The sequence below is a fragment of the Miscanthus floridulus genome, chromosome 8 (assembly GCF_019320115.1).
Source record: "Miscanthus floridulus cultivar M001 chromosome 8, ASM1932011v1, whole genome shotgun sequence".
Taxonomy (NCBI): domain Eukaryota; kingdom Viridiplantae; phylum Streptophyta; class Magnoliopsida; order Poales; family Poaceae; genus Miscanthus; species Miscanthus floridulus.
In genome coordinates, this window is record NC_089587.1 from 16,524,070 (window position 1) to 16,542,805 (window position 18,736).

The 18,736-nt window shown below is 42.8% G+C and overlaps 1 pseudogene; it reads left to right on the forward strand.

Annotated features, from left to right (window-relative positions):
- Positions 1 to 6,696: 6,696 nt before the first annotated feature.
- LOC136471221 (uncharacterized) lies at positions 6,697 to 11,052 on the forward strand (annotated as a pseudogene).
- Positions 11,053 to 18,736: the final 7,684 nt, after the last annotated feature.

Here is an 18,736-nt window from a genome sequence, read left to right on the forward strand (position 1 = left end):
ACCACAACCTATCCTAGCACTAGTGCTCCCACGACCAGACCTAGGCTCAACTGTAAACAGATAGGAACCCATCGTTAGGGACAAAACCTCCATATTTAGAAACAAACGACTAGAAAGATGATAAGGCCCGAATAAATGGTTACAAGCGAAAACTTTTCCTTAAGAGTTAAAGCATTTCCCTTTATTTATTATCCTATCAATTTACTACCCAAAAATTATACAGTGTGGGGGAGTTTAGTTTAAGCAAAATTCTCTTTTCATGATGCATGGATCGACCTATTCGTTCACTCAAGCTGAAATATAGCGGCATTCGTATATAATTTTTGGCACAGCGCACACTCACTTCCCGTAAGCTAACTGATTCTTACACAGCAGTGAGTTAGTGTACCTATAGAAGATTGATTAGATAAAACCAGTGCCACTATCCTAGATAGACCATATTACTAGGGCTTATACTTATTTATGTAATGAAACATATATCTCAAACGCATGAAACATACTGTGTCTGCTAATGAGAACACTTACAACATGAAGGACTTGATGCAACATACGTTTGAAATAGATGAAACTATTTAAAACATACAGTTGCAACATATGTGTATAGCCACTGCAACATAGACAACATCCAGATAAAACACTTGCAATATATATTTGAAATAGATGAAATATTTGAAACAAACACTTGCAACATACGTATTAGCCATTGCAATATATGAAATATTCAGATAAAATACTTGCAACATGTCTGAAAGAACATTTTTAAACATAAACTTGCAACGTACTTATGAACATAAAGGCCTAAGTATGGAATCCTAGGAAGAGGTGTATAGCCAATGCAATATCCAAATAAAACACATGCAACACCAGATGAAACATACATCTAAAACAATGAAAACATAGAGAGCTCGATGCCATGGAGTGATGGAAAAATTTAGACCAGCACTCAGCTGCCAACAGTCAACCATCATAGAAGCAGTAAATGGCGCATGCAGATGTGGGCACGTGCTCCTCTCATAAATAGGCAAGCGGCCAGGCCGGTCCTGCAACTGGCTAATCCTGTTGGCCAAAGCAGCAATGCTGTAGGCAGCATGCGGCATGAGCAGCTTGGCCTAGGCGTAGACAACATAGAGAGAGAAAAAAGTTGGACGACAAGAAGCAATAGGCTTAGGCGCTATGCAGTAGAGGGCAGGCACAATAGGGAGGCCTACGGCCCTGGGCGCATGTGGCTAGGGACCTAGCTTGCTGGTCCAACCAGCGGTGGATGCAGCAGGGAGCCTCCTTCATGGTCACACACATGCACAGTTCCCCACACATTGTATGCACCCCGAACGAGTGGCTGTACATGCGCTGCCCCACAGAAAGGATGGGTACGAGCCCTCCTGACTGTAACTGCACGCCCACTCTTTTTTTCTTGGGCGTTACAGGCGTGGGTTGGTCCGTCCGTTTGTTCGGACGCCCTCAACCAAGTATTACCATTATTTATAATCTATATTCTTATAATCACTCTACTATTCAGATTCTCTCATAATCTTTGATTATCCAAACAGGCTCTTAATCCCTTTTTCCCATACTATAAGTTCTCGATGGGTTGAGCAGGGTTAAAATTCAGACTAGGCTTAAGCAAAGGCTATAAATTGTTGGGCTTGCACTATTTTTACTTGGAAAAAGTCCACAATACCTCCCTCAACTTTCATGAAAATCCGTTTTTCTTCCTAAACTCTAAAACCAGGCAAAATATGTGGCAGAACCGCCCGAAATAACACGCTCTTGAAGCCGCTCGTCTTCCACTAGACACCAAGCACCTCAAAAGTGAGCTACATCAGACTGTTCCATTGAGCACACCCTAAGAGAGAACATGAAACAATCCACGTTTTACATCTAGAATCCAATAATGAGTTCGAGCTTATAATACTTAGTCCATTTTATACAACAAGAGTTCTTAGAAATTATTTATTACAATACCAGAGTTCAGAGTGCGATAATTAAATAGCAGAATGAAAATAAACATCTAGCGAAAACAATACAAGGATCCGTCTATGCCCACCAAAAGTATCCTTCACATAAGAGCTACTCCTCAAGATGCACCTGCAACAGGGGTAAAATAAACCCTAAGTACACAATATACTCGTAAGACTTCCCTGACTAGTGGGAATAGTTTCTCAACACTCAAGGATATGATAGGTAATATGGGTTTGCTGTTTTTCTTTTTGTTTGCGAAAAGCATTACTAATACTTCATCCTTACAGTCAAGTTTTATTAGCAGTCGTGATTACTTCATTAGCTAACCATTCTAGGTAAGCACCTGTTCTACTTTCAAGCAAGGGTTGAGCAATCAGAACTATTTCACCAACTTTCATCTTTTAGTTCTTACTACGGTGCTAGACCATAGCCAAGTCGTATCGTCTCATAGAAATGACGATTCACAAACCAATGTATCCCAGCTGGGTACCCTGAAACGCATGCCCCGTTTATACCCCAGGCACAAACAAGATCAACCCATTCCACTCCTGTCACGGGATCTAGGTCCCCGTCCAAACTTAGACTCTAAGCCCCCACACTTGAGACTCGGTCCCAATATGGTGCTTAAACCTCCACCTTTCCCCGCCTCTAATCAGTCGGTCCGGAAAGAGCCAGAACCATGACAAGAGCGTAACGAGCCTTCTCGCTCTCATAAGCAAGTATGTGCTTAGGATAATAAGTCTATGACCTGACTATCATCCACAGCAATGGACAGTCCTTAATCAACATGAACAGGGGAAAAAGTGTAACCAAGCTAAGCCCTATTAGCCACAGGACACAACCAGTTACACCCACCAATACCCATACCATATCCCTGCCCTGTCTCTATTTTTCCTTTCATTATTTTATTATGAGAGTAATAATAATCACCTATTGTGAGTAACGATAGGCTACTCATGCTATCGAAACCTAAGCAAAGCAGCTACTCGCATCTGCACTAGTAAGACTCTTAGGACAAGTATATCTATGCATGTGGTTTCCATAAAATTACTGTAACATAAATGCACATAACATATATATACGGTGAATTATAAAATTGAGGTTATGCACCGGGACTTGCCTTGGGTCGGCGCGGTGTCAGCTAAGTCAGTCAGTGGCGGCTCTGGGACCTCCTTTTGCATGAGAATCTCCTACTCATACTCCTCGATGATCTCCTCAAACTCATGATCGTCGGTTGTCACGATCTCCGCCAACTCGTTCTCTACATGCATACGATAATGATGCAACACTTAGCATTTAAGCAATAGCAACTTCTAAACTAAGAATACACATACTAAGCTACTAAGCTAGCTCTAATGACTAAGGTACTAAGCTAACTATCATCTTTACCAAGCAAAGTGTTGGGTTCAACTAACAAACACCTAGCTTTATAAATGAAGGATATATCTTTATTTCTACAAATGATTTAATGCATATTTGAAACAAAGAGCATTTAACTACCCTAATTCTTAGTCTATTCTAAAGCTACAAAAATTATAGTGAGCACATAATAATACAATGCAGGCTACCATAAAAATTTCAGGAATAAAGCTATCACCCATTTATCCATAAAAATTCCTATAATATTTAACCTAATAATATTAAGCACTCTCAAATGATTTAACAGCTCTTGGTATCAACATGTATATATATAAACTAAATACACTAATAGATAGAGCACTAATTTTAGGAACCTAACAAAATTTATTTTATAATTTTTGGACACCTACATGATTTTATATGATTTACCAAAGATCAGCTCAAAAATTAAATTAGAAAACTATTTCTAATTCCTTACGAAAAGAAAAACAAAATATCTCACGCGGCCCACACGACATAACGCGCGCGCAGCGGCCCACAGGCGTGGCCCACGTGAGGCCGGCCCATGCGGAGACGGCCCACGCTGGGGAATCCCGTGCGCGTCGACAACTTTGCAAAAGAGACCTCGAACTACGCCGGCCACAGCGTGGCTGACAAAGCACGGCTGCGTCGGCCACCAGGGACCTACGATAGACCACCTAACGGACCAGTCACCATCTCCGACCCGAGCAGCTATGCTAAGTAATGGTGCGGGGTGACATGACTCGCTGGGGAAGGTTGCAGCGATGCGTGGCCATCCGTAATGGCGGCGCCACTGTTCCGATGAGCTAGGGTAGCTATAGGCCTAATTGGTTAGCGCGTGAGCATCAGGAGGCTACCCTAGACCAGGCTGAGGTGACGGTTGGGGCGAAGGTTGACAGAGGAGGGCTAGCCATGTGTGGCCAAGCAGTGTGGCGGCGCACCACGGCGGCACGGTCGCGTCGCCACAAAAATCCGCTGATGTGCGCAAGGTATAGAGGGAGGCAAAGCGAAGCTAGTGGTGCAAGTGAATTAGATCGGGAGAGACGATAGGAGGGCTGCTCTCGTCCATGGCCGGACGTGGCCTTATCGGCACGGCGGTGGGGAAAACTCCAAATTGGAGCTTGGCCTTGCATGGTTCATGGCTGGGTGAGGTCGGGCAGTGAAAGCACCTGATGATGAAGATGTAGATGCGCTGAATTGAATAGAGGCGATCACTCGGTGGCCAATTGATGGCACAGCAACAGAGGGAGAAAGAGAGAAAGAGAGATGAGGCTCGGCTCAGCCTCGCTTTGGTGGGATGCGGTTGGCGTGATCGTGGAGGCCCATGCACTGGCGCTAGCAGATAGGCGTGCGCATTCATGACCGACGTGGCCCGCTCGTTGTAGTGCCATCAATGACACGGCGACGACGAGCCTGGCCACGTGTGCACGACAAAGGTGGCATCGCACTGGGCGATAGTGACATAGAGACGTAGAGGGAGGTATGGATATGATGGTGAGGCGACAGCACCGACAGTGGCTGCGTCGTGGCATGGGACGGGTCGGCAGTGCGACAGCACCGCCTGGCTACGTAAGTAGCAGTAGCGGCTCCGCGCGCTAGGAGCCAGCGGCGACCACGCCACAGCCAGGCCAGAGCAGCTGTGGCCGGCCACGCGCGGCAGCGCATGTGCGCGTGGGATAGCCAGCGTGGCGACGCCGAGCGCCCGAGCGTGGTGACCGCGCCCATGCGGTCAACCAGCCCGAGGTCGTGTCGTGCACGAATTTTAAAGCGCCTATAAAAACTAAATGGTTGCTTCTAGATCTAAACCATCTTCACCATACTCAAGATGGCATATGAGACTATCAAATCGAGCTATAACACTACACCACCTCTTAACCCAATCTCTCAAAATAATTTGCTAAACATAACAATGTCTAGCTGTTGATAAACTTGAAAATTTTTCTAAGTTTTTGAGCTGAACTTAATTTCAATTTGTAATTTCTAGGCTAGTAGAAATATTAGTTAGTAATATCATTTTTCAACGGTAAGTATTTCACTGTCATCTATAAAGTTCAAACTCAAAACTTTATTTAAAAGACACATATATGTTCTATAGCATTTTTGTTCAATAAAAATTAATTTTAAACCCTACTTTGATATACATGAACTATTGGATCAACTTTCGTTTAACATCTTTATTAGTTATTTTATGTTACAAGAAATTGATCTACACACTTTATCACATGCACTAACATATAAACATGATGCTCATTATATGTTTTAGTAAATGATTTAGGATGTAACACCGAGGGTGTTACAAAACACCTCCGTCAACTTTGAAAGCCGTTCATCTTACCTCCCTGGCTCTGTTATAAGCAGTTTTAAAGCTGGTTTTATCTTTTTTTTTATTTATTTCGGTTGAATCTTTGAAAAATCGTAGTAAATCATAGAAAAATCATAAAATAGAAAATCTAAATTTATTGGACTCCATATGAGTAAATTTACATAGTGAACATATAATATGGTGTGCTTTAGTATAAAGTTTTTGTTGTGGCTTTAGATTTATGCTTTTCTGTAATTAATTGAAATAATTCATAGCTGCAGTTTCTATGGTCCAATTGTGATGAAATTTTTATGATGTGCTAATTATTGTATGATTGAAGTATAGTAAAAATTTCATACTTATTAGATCTTGTGTAGCTTAGTTATAGATTTATTTATATTTAACAAACATAAACCTAAATAAAATCTATAACTAAATTATACATGATCCAATGAGAATGAAATTTTTACTATATTTTAAGTATATAATAATTAGCCCATCATAAAAATTTCACCATAATTGGACCATAGAAACTACAACTATAAATTATTTTATTTAATTAGAGAAAAGCATAGATCTAAAGCTACAGCAAAAACTTTGTGCTAAAGCATACCATATTATATGTTCACTGTGTAGATCTACTCATGTGGAGTCCAAAAATTTAGATTTTCCATTTTATGATTTTTTGTGATTTACTATGATTTTTCAAAGATTCAGCCAAAATAAATAAAAAGGAAAAAGACAAAACCGCATTCAAAACCGCTTATAACCGGGCCAAGAAGGTAAGATGAAGGGTTTTAAAAGTAAAGGAGATGTTTTGTCCGATTTTGGAAGTTCAGGGAGGAAAAACGGATTTTCGTGAAAATTGATGAAGGTAATATGGACTTTTTTCTTTTTACTTGGGGCCCTACTGGCCGGGGCCGCTTTCCTTGCCGACCATGGGCTAACCGCAACACTGCACAACTCTGCGGAACGGGAACGGCAGCCCAAAATGAAAGGAAAACCCTTTAGCGCGACTGATTCGGCGAGGCACGCGATCCCCGTGCGCTGGGGCCCAAATTAGGGGAAGGCAACCCCACGTGATCCGCGGTCCGCCCGCCGCACAAGCTGGGCCACGGGGTCGCGGGCGGGCACGCGCCGGTTCCGCGAGCGACCATCCCCGGCATCCGCGGAGCCTGCCCTGCCCTGCCCTGCCCACCGCTCCTCTGCCTGCTCCGGCCTCAGCTAATACCGATGGGTGGTGGGAGCCGAGCCCTTTCCCTCTCCTCCCTCTGCGCCACCACCCTCGCCGCCGCCAAGCCCCCGCAGCACCCCTTCCCCTTCGCCCCGGCCCACCGCGCGCTCCCCCACCGCCTCGCCGCCGCCATGTCCTCCTCGTCCTCCCCGACCCCCGCCGCCCTCGCCGCATCGGGCGACGCCGGGGCCCCGGTCCCCGGCCCCTTCGGCGTCCAGCGCCATCGACTTCCTCACGCTCTGCTACCGCCTCAAGGTGAGCGCCGGCGCCCCCATTTAATCGCCTCGCATTTCCGCGGGCCGGCTTGGTTGGATGGAGATGTGACGGTGGATGGGGTTGTGGATGTGATTGCAGACGACCAAAAGGGCGGGCTGGGTGAAGCGCGGGGTGCAGGCCCCCGAGTCGGTGGCCGACCACATGTACCGGATGGGCGTCATGGCGCTCGTCGCGGCCGATCTACCCGGCGTCGACCGCAACAGGTGACCCTGACCGTTTGCTCTCCAGTCTCTAAGCTCGGCAGAATGTAACCTTCTTACGGTTCAGTTTTCATGCACTTGTTTATTTCTCCCTTCAATTACAGGTGTGTCAAGATGGCGATTGTGCACGACATTGCAGAAGGTATGGCCTCAAAAGACTTCGTCTAGATGGCTTCACTGATGTTTGGGTCTTTGCGTGTGTGAGACGAGGGATGTAAAATTGTGAATGTGCGAGCCTATTACTACCTGATACTATGTTGGTAGATGGTAACTAGACCACTGGCTACCTGTAGTAGAATGCCATGATTAGTTACTTGTTTGGCCTCTGCTGTAGGTCTAGTCAAAGTGTGAAACTTAAACTATGTGCAGATTTTCGTTGTCTCAGAAAGCATGCTCAGCTTACAAAAAAGCAGTGAGAATGAACACATGATTATGCCTTCCATACATATGGACTCTTGCTGTTCCTAAGCCAGCTAGCCTGTTGTTGGCACTAATTTCCTATGAGAATGCAGGTTCAGGTTGACTCATTTCAACTTTTGCTTTTTGGTGCTCCAGCAATTGTTGGTGACATCACCCCTTCTGATGGTGTACCCAAGGAAGAGAAGAGCCGCAGGGAGAAAGAAGCACTGGACCATATGTGTGAGCTGCTTGGTGGAGGTTCAAGAGGTGAATACCAAAACTTGCAATTGTAATACATTAACATTTTATGCTGTAGGTAATTAGGCATCTTAGGCCTGTTACCACTTACCACAAATTGTCTTTTCACGATATGTAATTATATGAAGCGAACGTGATGCTGTTGCAAACTGGCTACAGCATTCTAGATTACACAATAGTTTAGACTTACTGGTTCCAGTCTGTGTGCATAGTGCCATAGTTCTTAGAAAAAAAAGAGAATAATATGCAGATATCAATGAATTTTGTTAATACAATACTGTAGTAGTTGTGGGTAGTATTACTCCCAACTCTTATATTTTATTTTACCCTCGAAAAGTTATTCACCTGCTATTATTATTTCTTAGATGGTCATTTTGCCGATACTTTTCACTTCCATCAGGGAAGCAGATCAGGACCTGGAAATTATTTTTGTCCTATATTGAAGGGCTCTGCTACATAGAAATCCAATGGACAGCTTGTGTTCTCATTTTTTTTGATACATAGTTTAGACTTTAGATAATTATTGAACAATTCTGAAAGCATTCACTCCCTTAGTTAGGTGTCAAGGAAACTCATGATAATTTGAAATCACTCTCAGACTCTTTTCAGAGAAACTGTTCTTTATACTTCTCTTCCTTTTATAAGGTGTATTAGGGTTTGAGAATTTCCTTCAAAGGTATGCTTTGTCCAATAATTTCCCATACAATATATGAATATATTATCAATTGCTACAAAACCAATGTCTCACTAAAAGGCATGTGAAATACAATCTATTGATGTATCTTTTATGCACAAATATACAAATATTTTGACTAGTTTGATTGAATTTTTCGAATCCTAAGACGCTGGACATTTTGAAATGTTGGTTGTAAAGATAAGAAATGCTTATCTAGAAGCCAAAACTGAAGAGTTTGTCCTCTTATACATTGGTATACTGCCATTATTGTTCAGCAAATGTTGATGCCTATGATTTTTTGGAACATGATATTGTAATAAATGGTGATAATATTATTCCATCTCTAATAATTTTTCTACCTTGAAGCCTTATGGATCCTTTTATTATGCTCAAATGGCTATCATAGCATCCAACATTTTTGCCCTGAGAGTTCCACAACATAGAAATCTAGTGTTCTGCTTGTGTTCTCGTTATTCAAAACATTAATCGCTAAAAAAAATATTGGAGAGCGTCGGCATCCCTTACATACATGTGAAGTGAACCTTTTATAGAACTCAAAAAAGTCAATCTCCGGCTCCAGCCTTTTGGAAACAGTTCTTCATGCAGGATAAAGGATGTTCTCCGTACAAGCCAGACTAAAGAGTTTCTATGGTCTTTGACACATTATTATATATAATAAATACTTGACTTTATCTGCATGCTGTTGTTTTGCAGCACAAGAAATTCGTGAACTTTGGATGGAGTATGAGGAAAATGCGTCTTTGGAAGCAAAGGTTGTCAAAGATTTTGACAAGGTACAGTTTTATATTTCAAACTTTCAATCCATCAAGTTGGTGGCATAATGACATCTGTCTGAAGCTATAAGATGGTAGTTCTTGTGATCATTCAACAGGCAATGCCATATAACTGGCAGGGTATTTAACTAGTGTAGGAAATCATTATGACCCTCACCTGTGGCTCCAACTTCTTCCTTTTCCTTTACATGCTGTAATCTCTTGTTTCTCTGTTATATTTCCAGATCGAGATGATACTTCAAGCTCTGGAGTATGAAAAGGGTGAGTTCATACTGGTGCTTGAATATTTGAACTATTGTTTTCCCATGCACAGTAGCTATAAAGTACAAACTACAACTATTAAAATGCATTCATCAAGTATTCTTGTTGTAATAACCAAATAAATGGATATAGTTAAAATCAGCTGACATTCCGAATATAGCACATCTTTTTATTTGCATCATTTGTGCTTACATAATTATTCAATTTGCTCACTGCCTTCTGGGTGTGAGAAGTAATACATATAATCCATATCCTATCATTTAATACCTGGTAAACTCCTCGTTGATCATGAGCTGGGGTTAACAGTATCACACTTACTCCTATGTATTTTAAAATTTTCAGAGCAAGGACGGGACCTTGAAGAATTCTTCCAATCAACAGCAGGTTTGATTTCTTTTTCTCTCTCTTTCTGTTATGTTCTTCTGAGTTTCATGAGCATCTAGCACATAAAATTGAACAGTTCATCTAAGCTGGGCAGGCTGTTCGTCAATTTTTTCATTCTTACACTTGAAATATGTTTTCCTGAGATAATATAAACATTCATCAGAAATTGAGAACATATTTGTGCCCGGATGATTATTGTTAGTTGAAACTTGACACTACCATCCATGATGGTTTTCTTTTATCACGAACTGATACATGTCTATGCTTTTTATGGTTTTCTTTTATCATGTGCTTATGCTTGATCTCTTCAACTTCGCAATGTACTAATTTTTCCACAGTGTTAGGCCATTAGAATGATTGTGTAACAACAACCATATTTCCCCCAATTCCCATGCAGGGAAATTTCAGACAGACATGGGAAAAGCATGGGCAGCGGAGATTGCATCGAGAAGAAAAACAAAGTGATCAAATGACGCTCATTTTGGCACATCGGCTTCAAGACAATCTGCTGGCACAGCATTTCTGTTGAACTTTGCTTTTACTAGAAGATACTTCAAGGTGGCAGTGAGACGAAGGCTTACCTTGCGAATGTGAACATCACCACATTTCTTGGCCCTGCCTTGACCCTAAGGCATATTGGGCCTGTGATACCTGGGCTCCAGATAACCCACTTGGGTAAGGAGTTATATTGGCTGTAGGTGCTCCTGTCAAGAGCAATTAGCTGGATCCAACGGGAAGGTTCAGCACCAGCTCGTGGTGATGTAAAATCCTTCACTTCTTGAATCACTGTACCATTACCGTTTCTCTTGTTAATCCAGCTTCATGGTTTCAGCCTTTTTTAATTTAATTGTGCTATTGTTTTAAAGCATAATGGACCTGAATATTTGCTATCCATTTTGGTTGTTGGTGATGACCTGAAAGTGCACTCATATTTACATAGTACAGTGGTGAAACCTACAGAAAGTGAGCATATCTTGCAATGAGGTATACTGGCATGTTGGAAACTCGCTGTCCGGCACCCTGCCCTCCGCTGCTTCGCGTGCCTCGTCGCTTGTTCAAAATGCAGGCGCTGGTCCCTTGTAGTTTTGGTGTAGTGCCAAAACCACTTGAATTGCGTGTATCCAAATTATGATTGCAACTTCCAATCGACATCTGAAAGGCTGACAGATACACGTTTGGCTCTCACTGATAACGGGGGAAATAGCATTCGACATCTGAAAGGTTGACAGAGACACGTTCGGCCCTCACTGATAATGGGGGAAATATAACTCTTCCTAACTCGTAAGTACTGCATCAATCATGCAGCGACAAGGCAAGTAGTAGTACCAGCTGCAATGCCAACAACTAGTTGATGCTGGCACGGCAGGCCAGCTGGATCGTCGGAGCTGCGACGGCGACGGCACGCCCAGCCACCGCCCGCGCCGCCGTCACGTTGGGCCGGCTGCCGCAGTCGTCTATTGCTCTGCCTCCTCCCCTGAGGAAGCCCTTGCAGAGCGCCGTCCAGAACACGTGGTCCGGCCCGCCGGTCTCCGCCGTCGTCCGCCGCGCCTCCTCGCCGGCGCTCCTCTGGATGTCGTTCTGGTCGGTGAGGCGGTCGATGAGGTTGTGGAGGATGTCGACGGTGTACTCCGGGTGGCCCTAGATGCCCGGCGCGTGCTCCCCGACCGCGAACGCCTCCACGTTCTGTGAAAAGTACCTATCGGCTAACCTCTGTGAAAGTACTTTGCGCCAAGATTATCACACCATAAACATGCTGCCAAAGGATGTGGAATACCTAACTCATCAAGTAATTTTTGTACCCACATTACCTCTACAGGAGCGTTGGCCAAAGACTTGTATTCAGCTTTTGTACTTGATCTTGAAACTGTAGGCTATTTTCTTGCGCACCATGACACTAGGTTGCAACCTAGGAATACAGCAAAGCCGCCTGTAGATCGTCTGTCATCAGGGCAACCGGCCCAATCAGCATCTGAAAAAGCACTTACAAGCATAGAGTTAGATTTTCTAATTTTTAATCCTAGGCCGATTGTTCCTTGTACATATCTCAATATTCTCTTCACAGCTTCCCAATGAACGGTCGTGGGCGAGTGAAGGAATTGACAAACTTTGTTGACCGAAAAAGACAGATCTGGTCGTGTGAGGGTGAGATACTGGAGAGCTCCAATAATGCTCATGTATCTGGTTGAGTCCTCCACTCCTAACCGAGTGCCACTAGTGACTGAAAGCTTTTTGGTAGTATTAAGGGGTGTTTTGACGGGTTTACACAGTTGCATATTAACTCTCTTGAGGATATCAGAAGCATACCGTTCCTGTGTCAAAAGTAATTCATCTTTCTTTCTTTGAACCTGTATGCCAAGAAAATAGTGAAGGTTCTCGAGATCTTTGATTGCAAAGTCCTTCTCTAAATCTCGAAGAAGAGCATCCACTGCTTCCTGTGATGAACTGGCCACAATTATATCATCAACATATACAAGCATAAAGATGACATGATTTCCTTTCCGATAAAAGAATAATGATGTGTCAACTTTGGAGGGAACAAAGCCTAGACTCTGAAGTTTACCACACAACCTAGAATACCAGGCCCATGGTGCTTGTTTTAAACCATACAGGGATCTGTCAGGTTTGCATAAGTAATGTGGTTTGGTCTTATCTTCATAACCTGGTGGTTGTTTCATGTATACCTCTTCTTCAAGGAAACCATGCAAGAAAGCGTTTTGAACATCGAGTTGGCTCAAACACCAATCCTTAGACATAGCTAGAGAGAGCACAAGACGAATTATGGCTGCTTTCACAATAGGACTAAAAGTATCCTCATAATCAATGCCATATCATTGTTTGAACCCCTTTGCTACTAGGCGTGCCTTATATCTGTCAATTTTCTCATCTGATCTTCTTTTGATTTTATAGACCCACTTGCAATCTATCACATTTTTATCTTTTTGAGGTGGAAATAGATGCCAAGTTTTATTCCTGATCAATGCATCAAATTCAACATCCATAGCACGCTTCCAATTATTATCGACTAAGGCATGTTGCAAATCAATAGGACCTTTAGTGGTGGCTGCTAACTGACCATATCAAATAGTTCCATCAATGTAAATTTTTGGTTTGCGTATACCTTGTTGTAGACGTGTGGTGGGTCGCTGGAGAGCCGGTGCTGCAGGCGATGTAGAAGATCCGATGGGTTGATTTGTGGCTGGCGCAGAGGATCCGTCGAGCAAAGGTCCGGTGGGTTGATCTATGGTTGGCGCAGAAGATCCGGTGAGCGGCGGACCCAAGGGAGATTCTCCACCATCGATCAAAATATCCTATCCCCCCCCGTCCGCGGAGCCAGGCGAGGCGAGTTCGAGACAGGTGGCGCACGCAGAGAGGATGCTGGTGGAGCTGACGCATTCGTCACGAGCACAGGAGCTAACGCCGCCGGATCCAAGACAGATCTTGTCGGCTCCGTAGTGGAAGGTGCAGGTGAATCAGCCTAGGGATCACCGCCTGTTCCTGCCAAAATAGGAAATTGCTTGGGGAGCATGAAATGACACTCGTTTCTAGCCAGATTTAGTTCGTTTGACGCCAAATTTTTTTCATGTGCTGCACGCTTAGACATAGGGTCAGTAAGCAGGGAATCATTATCAAAATGGTCTGAAGAATTGTCATCCCCAAAATCATGTGAAGGATTTGTCAAAGTTGGAGGAAGGAGGAGAATTTCATATCATAATCGAGCACCGACATTTGGGTGGAGTTCGACGAAGGGGAAGACTTGTTCATCGAAGACCACATCTTGGAAAATATAGACACGCCCTTCATTGACATCCAGACACTTGAACCCCTTGTGTATGTTACTGTATCCTAGGAAGACACGACGCTTGGAGCGGAATTGCAACTTGCGAGCGTTATAAGGTCATAGATTCGGCCAGCATACGCAGCCAAAAGTACGAAGAGAGGAGTAGTCTGGTGTTTGTTGAAACAGACGTTCAAGAGGAGTTTAGTTATTGATAATTTTACTAGGGAGGCGATTAATAAGATAGGTGGCAGTGATAAAAGCTTCATCCCAAAATTTTAAGGGCATAGAAGCATGGGCTAAAAGCGAGAGACCTACTTCAACAATATGGTGATGTTTGCGTTCAGCGGAGCCATTTTGTTGATGTGCATAAGGGCATGAGACATGATGCGAGATGCCAATGCGCTGAAAGAAGGCATTCAACTTTTGATATTCCCCTCCCCAGTCAGTTTGCATAGCGAGAATTTTTCTATCAAATTGGCGTTCAACCATAGCTTGGAATTCATGAATTTTTTGAAAAACTTCAGATTTATGACGAAGCAAATAAATCCATGTAAACTTGCTGAAATCATCAATGAAGCTAACGTAATAACTGTTTTTGCCAATAGAAGTGGGCGCAGGACCCCATACATCAGAAAACATAAGTTCTAAGGGACTCAATGAGATACTCGTGGATCTAGGATAGGGTAGCTGATGATTTTTGCCCTTTTGACAAGCACCGCAAACAGTTTCTTTATTCAAATCGGCAACAAAGGGAATACTATTTTTGCTAAGGACTTGCTACATGACTGCAAAAGAAGGGTGGCTGAGACGACTATGCCACCTAGACAAAGGAGACTTGACAGCACCAAATGCCCCTTTATTCGATGACGGCCTAGACTTCAACGGGTATAGGCCGCCTTCACATTCCCCTCTAAGGATGGTGAAGGGGACTGTGACGCCTAAGAGGGGGGTGAATTAGGTAACTTAAAATTCTAACTCTAAACTATGGCCTCTTTTTCTAACCTTAGTAAAACCTATGCAAAAGATAAACTATCTAAATGTGCAACTACGGTTTTGCTAGTGTGTTGCTATCTCTACCGCAAAAGGAGTAAAGTAATCAACGTAAATGCGGAAGCTAAAGAGCAAGGTAAAGATATGCAAACTCCTGTCGACGACTCTAGTATTTTTACTAAGGTATCGAGAAGTGCTCAAGCTTTACCCTAGTCCTCATTGGAGCCCCTCGCAAGGAATCCCTCAGAAGGGCCAAGCTCTCGGTTGAGTAACTTCGTGGATAGCCTCGGGCCTTCCTCACGCGCAAGTGGGTCTCCGACATGCCTTCCGGCAAGCCTCTCTCAGATGCTCCCCGCCGTCTTCACTATCAAGCTTCCGGCCAAAACGCCGCGGGCCTTGTTCCCTCCGGTACACGGTGGTGATCACACCATAAACTCGGTAGGTGTGATCTCGTAAGACTACAAGCCCCTCCAATGTACAACAATGGTGCTCGCAAGCACTGAGTGGTAAGAGGTATGCAAACCTCACTAAACACTAGGTCTAAACCTAGAGCAAGCGCATAAGCGGTGGTCTAATCAACCTAAGCACTTTGCAAAGCACCTACGCTAATCACCTAATAAAACACTAAGCACTATGCATGTGGAGATCACTAAAATGGTGTATCAACACCCTTGGTATGTTTTCTCAACTCCACACTACTCAAATGGCCGGTTGGGGTTGTATTTATAAGCCCCACTGAGAAAGTAGCCGTTGGGGACGAAATCCCGCTTTTCTGCTACTCACCGGACGCTGGAGTCGTTCTGATCGGACGTGTTCGGCGCGTCCGTCCCGACTGTTGGAGCCGTGAATAACTGATCGAACGCTGCCAGCGTCCAGTCACTTGCCATTGGACGTGTTCGGTCGCAAGTTCGCTGCTCTAGAACCTCTCTGTACTCGATCGGGCGCTGTTGTCCTGCGTCCGGTCGGTTTACCGCCAGCGTCTGGTCACTTGCTCAGTGTGTTGTCATACTGATGAACAGTGCCATTGGTGCATCCGGTCGATTCACTTGTTCAGCATCCGGTCGCTGCTTGCTGATGCCGAGCCACTGATCGAAGCGTCCGATCACTTTTCTCCAGCGTCCGGTCCAACGTCTGGTCACTTCTGTGAGCTCGTTTCTTCGTGATCTTGCGTACGGCTTAGTTCTTATCTTCGTGCTTGAACTTTGCTTGATATCTTAGGTCTTCTCTTGTGCTCCTAAGGTCTTTCTTGTGGTGTTGATCCTCGGATCATCACGTCGCCTTCGTCCAAGTTACGTCTTGCACCTTACTGAACTACAAAACAAACACTTACAAATTCATTAGTCCAATTTGGTTGTGTTCATCATCAAACACCAAAATTCAAAGTAAATGGGCCTAGGGTCCATTTTCCTTACAACCTCCCCCTTTTAGTGATTGATGACAACACGACCAAAGCAAGCAAATAATAGAATTTTGAAATTTTAAAAACTACCTACTTGCTAGGATGCAATGCAAGAGGCAAGATTATATGATGCTAAAAGATACTACTTGTAAGACTACATAAAAACTTATCTTGCCCTTGCAAATGTCCCCATGTGGTATTATGAATTTAAGCCTTGCTTCCTAGAAATTCTCCCCATTACATAGGCTAATCCATAATTCACTATACTCTCTTTCTCGAACCATTACTATAAATTAATGCTTGCTTTTGGTCCTCTAAATTCACCCCCTTTGGAATCAAACACCAAAAAGGAAGATATTAGTAGCACAAGGGAGGGTCAAACTTTATGATCCTTTGTGTGTAGAGTGAAATAGATCACAAAATTTGACTCTCACACTATATAGACTAAGCTCCCCCTAAATATATGTATAGATATGATAGAAGGCAAAGCATATGCATAATTGGCAAAGTATTGCACAAGGGAATTTAATCTATATAATATACGGAGAAAGCATATAAATATCCAAATGAAATCAACATGATGATATTGGTTTAGAAATACCACATGTAGAAATCAATTTGATTTCTACCACTTGCAATCGGTGGTGGATATTTAAAGTATGATGCTTAACTCCGGGGACTCCATTTTCCTTGCAATGAGACTACTACACACATGATAAGCTTGAAAAGGTGTTAGTCTCAAAGCATCCAACTTATAGAGTAATCTCCCCTAAATTTGTGCACACAAGTATGGAATACTTGTAGGAAACATGCACATTGATTTTAAAATAAAAAATACCACTTGAAAGATGACATCACATGAATGTGAGAATCATTTTCGAAGGCGATATTCGGGAGAAATTATCTACAATTTAGACTTTGGCACATAATTTTAAACCATGTGGGATTGCTCCAAGAAATAAGAATAAAACGGAGTAAGCCTACCATATGAAGTACCTAGTGTATGCATGACAAAATATATAAGAATGCAAATGCAAACCTAGGCATGAAGAGTAACTAGATGCTAAAAGATACCAATTATAGAAAAATTTAAATCTAATACTAATTGAAGTAAATTAAATCTAGTTACCTAACATGGGAAGAGAAATTTGGGTCCATAGTACTCACTAACCCATTTAGCAATGATTTTGTCCATCATGATGCACCCCATGAAATACACCCATACTTTGCCAAGTCTTCAAATTCCCCGAAGTCCATAGGACTTCTCACTTTCTTTTCGGGATCCAAACAGTTTTGGTGCTCTTCATGTTGGAGATGATTTCCTTTGGCACCTAAAAGCGTTTGACCCCATTGTTGGCTTGCTTGTTTACCTTGATAGCCACCACCTTGTCATTTTTCTTCTTCTTCAAGAGATAAGGTGTGGAGGCCTTCTTGTCCACCTTGTTGGTGTAGGTGTTGGAGAGCTTGCTTGTTTGCTTTTTCTCTTTCTTCTTTGCTACTCCTCCATTCTTCACCTTGCACTCATAGGACTTGTGACCCTCCTTGTGGCACACGTAGCAAACCACGGTTTGTCCTTCATCATGCTTCTTTACTCCCTTGATGGTGTTATCTTGATGAAGTTGGGCTTGCTTCGCCTTGCTTTTCACTTAAGTCAAGTCCTTGGTGAGGTGAGCTACTTCTTGCTTGAGTTGCTTATTCTCCTTGGCAACCTCTTGTGTGCATATATCTATAACAACTTTCTCAACACAAACTTGGTTGCACAAAGATGAATCTAAACATAAATCATTACGAAAAGTAGATGCATCCTTTTTAGACATGTTAGAATTTTTCTTTTTAGATGCCTTAGTGAGGGTTGTACTAACGGCTTCAAGATTAATAACTTTATTAGTTAGCTCATCACAATATTTGCACATGGTTTCTATTTTAGCAAGCAAACTTTTATAAGCATCTTATGAGCTAGCTAACTTTTCTTTTAATTTTTCATTTTTCTTTACAAGTTGCTCATCGTTGATTGTGTATGCATTTGTTGTTGCACTAGCCTCAAGTTGCTCAATTTCAGTAGATAGTTCAATATTAAGATTAGCAAAGTTCTCATATTGTTCAAGCAAAGTTTTATATGCTTCTTGTGAACTATCTAGCTTTTCTTTTATTTTTCCGAGCTTCTTTTGTTGTCTAGTGCAAACTTTAGCATAATTAAGATTTTGTTGCATAATTTCTTCATAAGAAGGCATTTCATCATCACTATCACTCTCACTAGAGGATGAGCTGTCATTACCTCATGCCATAAGGCACACACGTGAAGAGCTTGATGATGAGTGCTTGCGCCCTCGTCTCTTGTGATGGTGTTCTTCTTCCACTTGAAGAATCATTCCATGATCTTATTGATGTGAGGGCTTGGTTCTTGCATGCCTTCTTTTTTGTCTTGGATGTGGGCTTGTTTGGACAA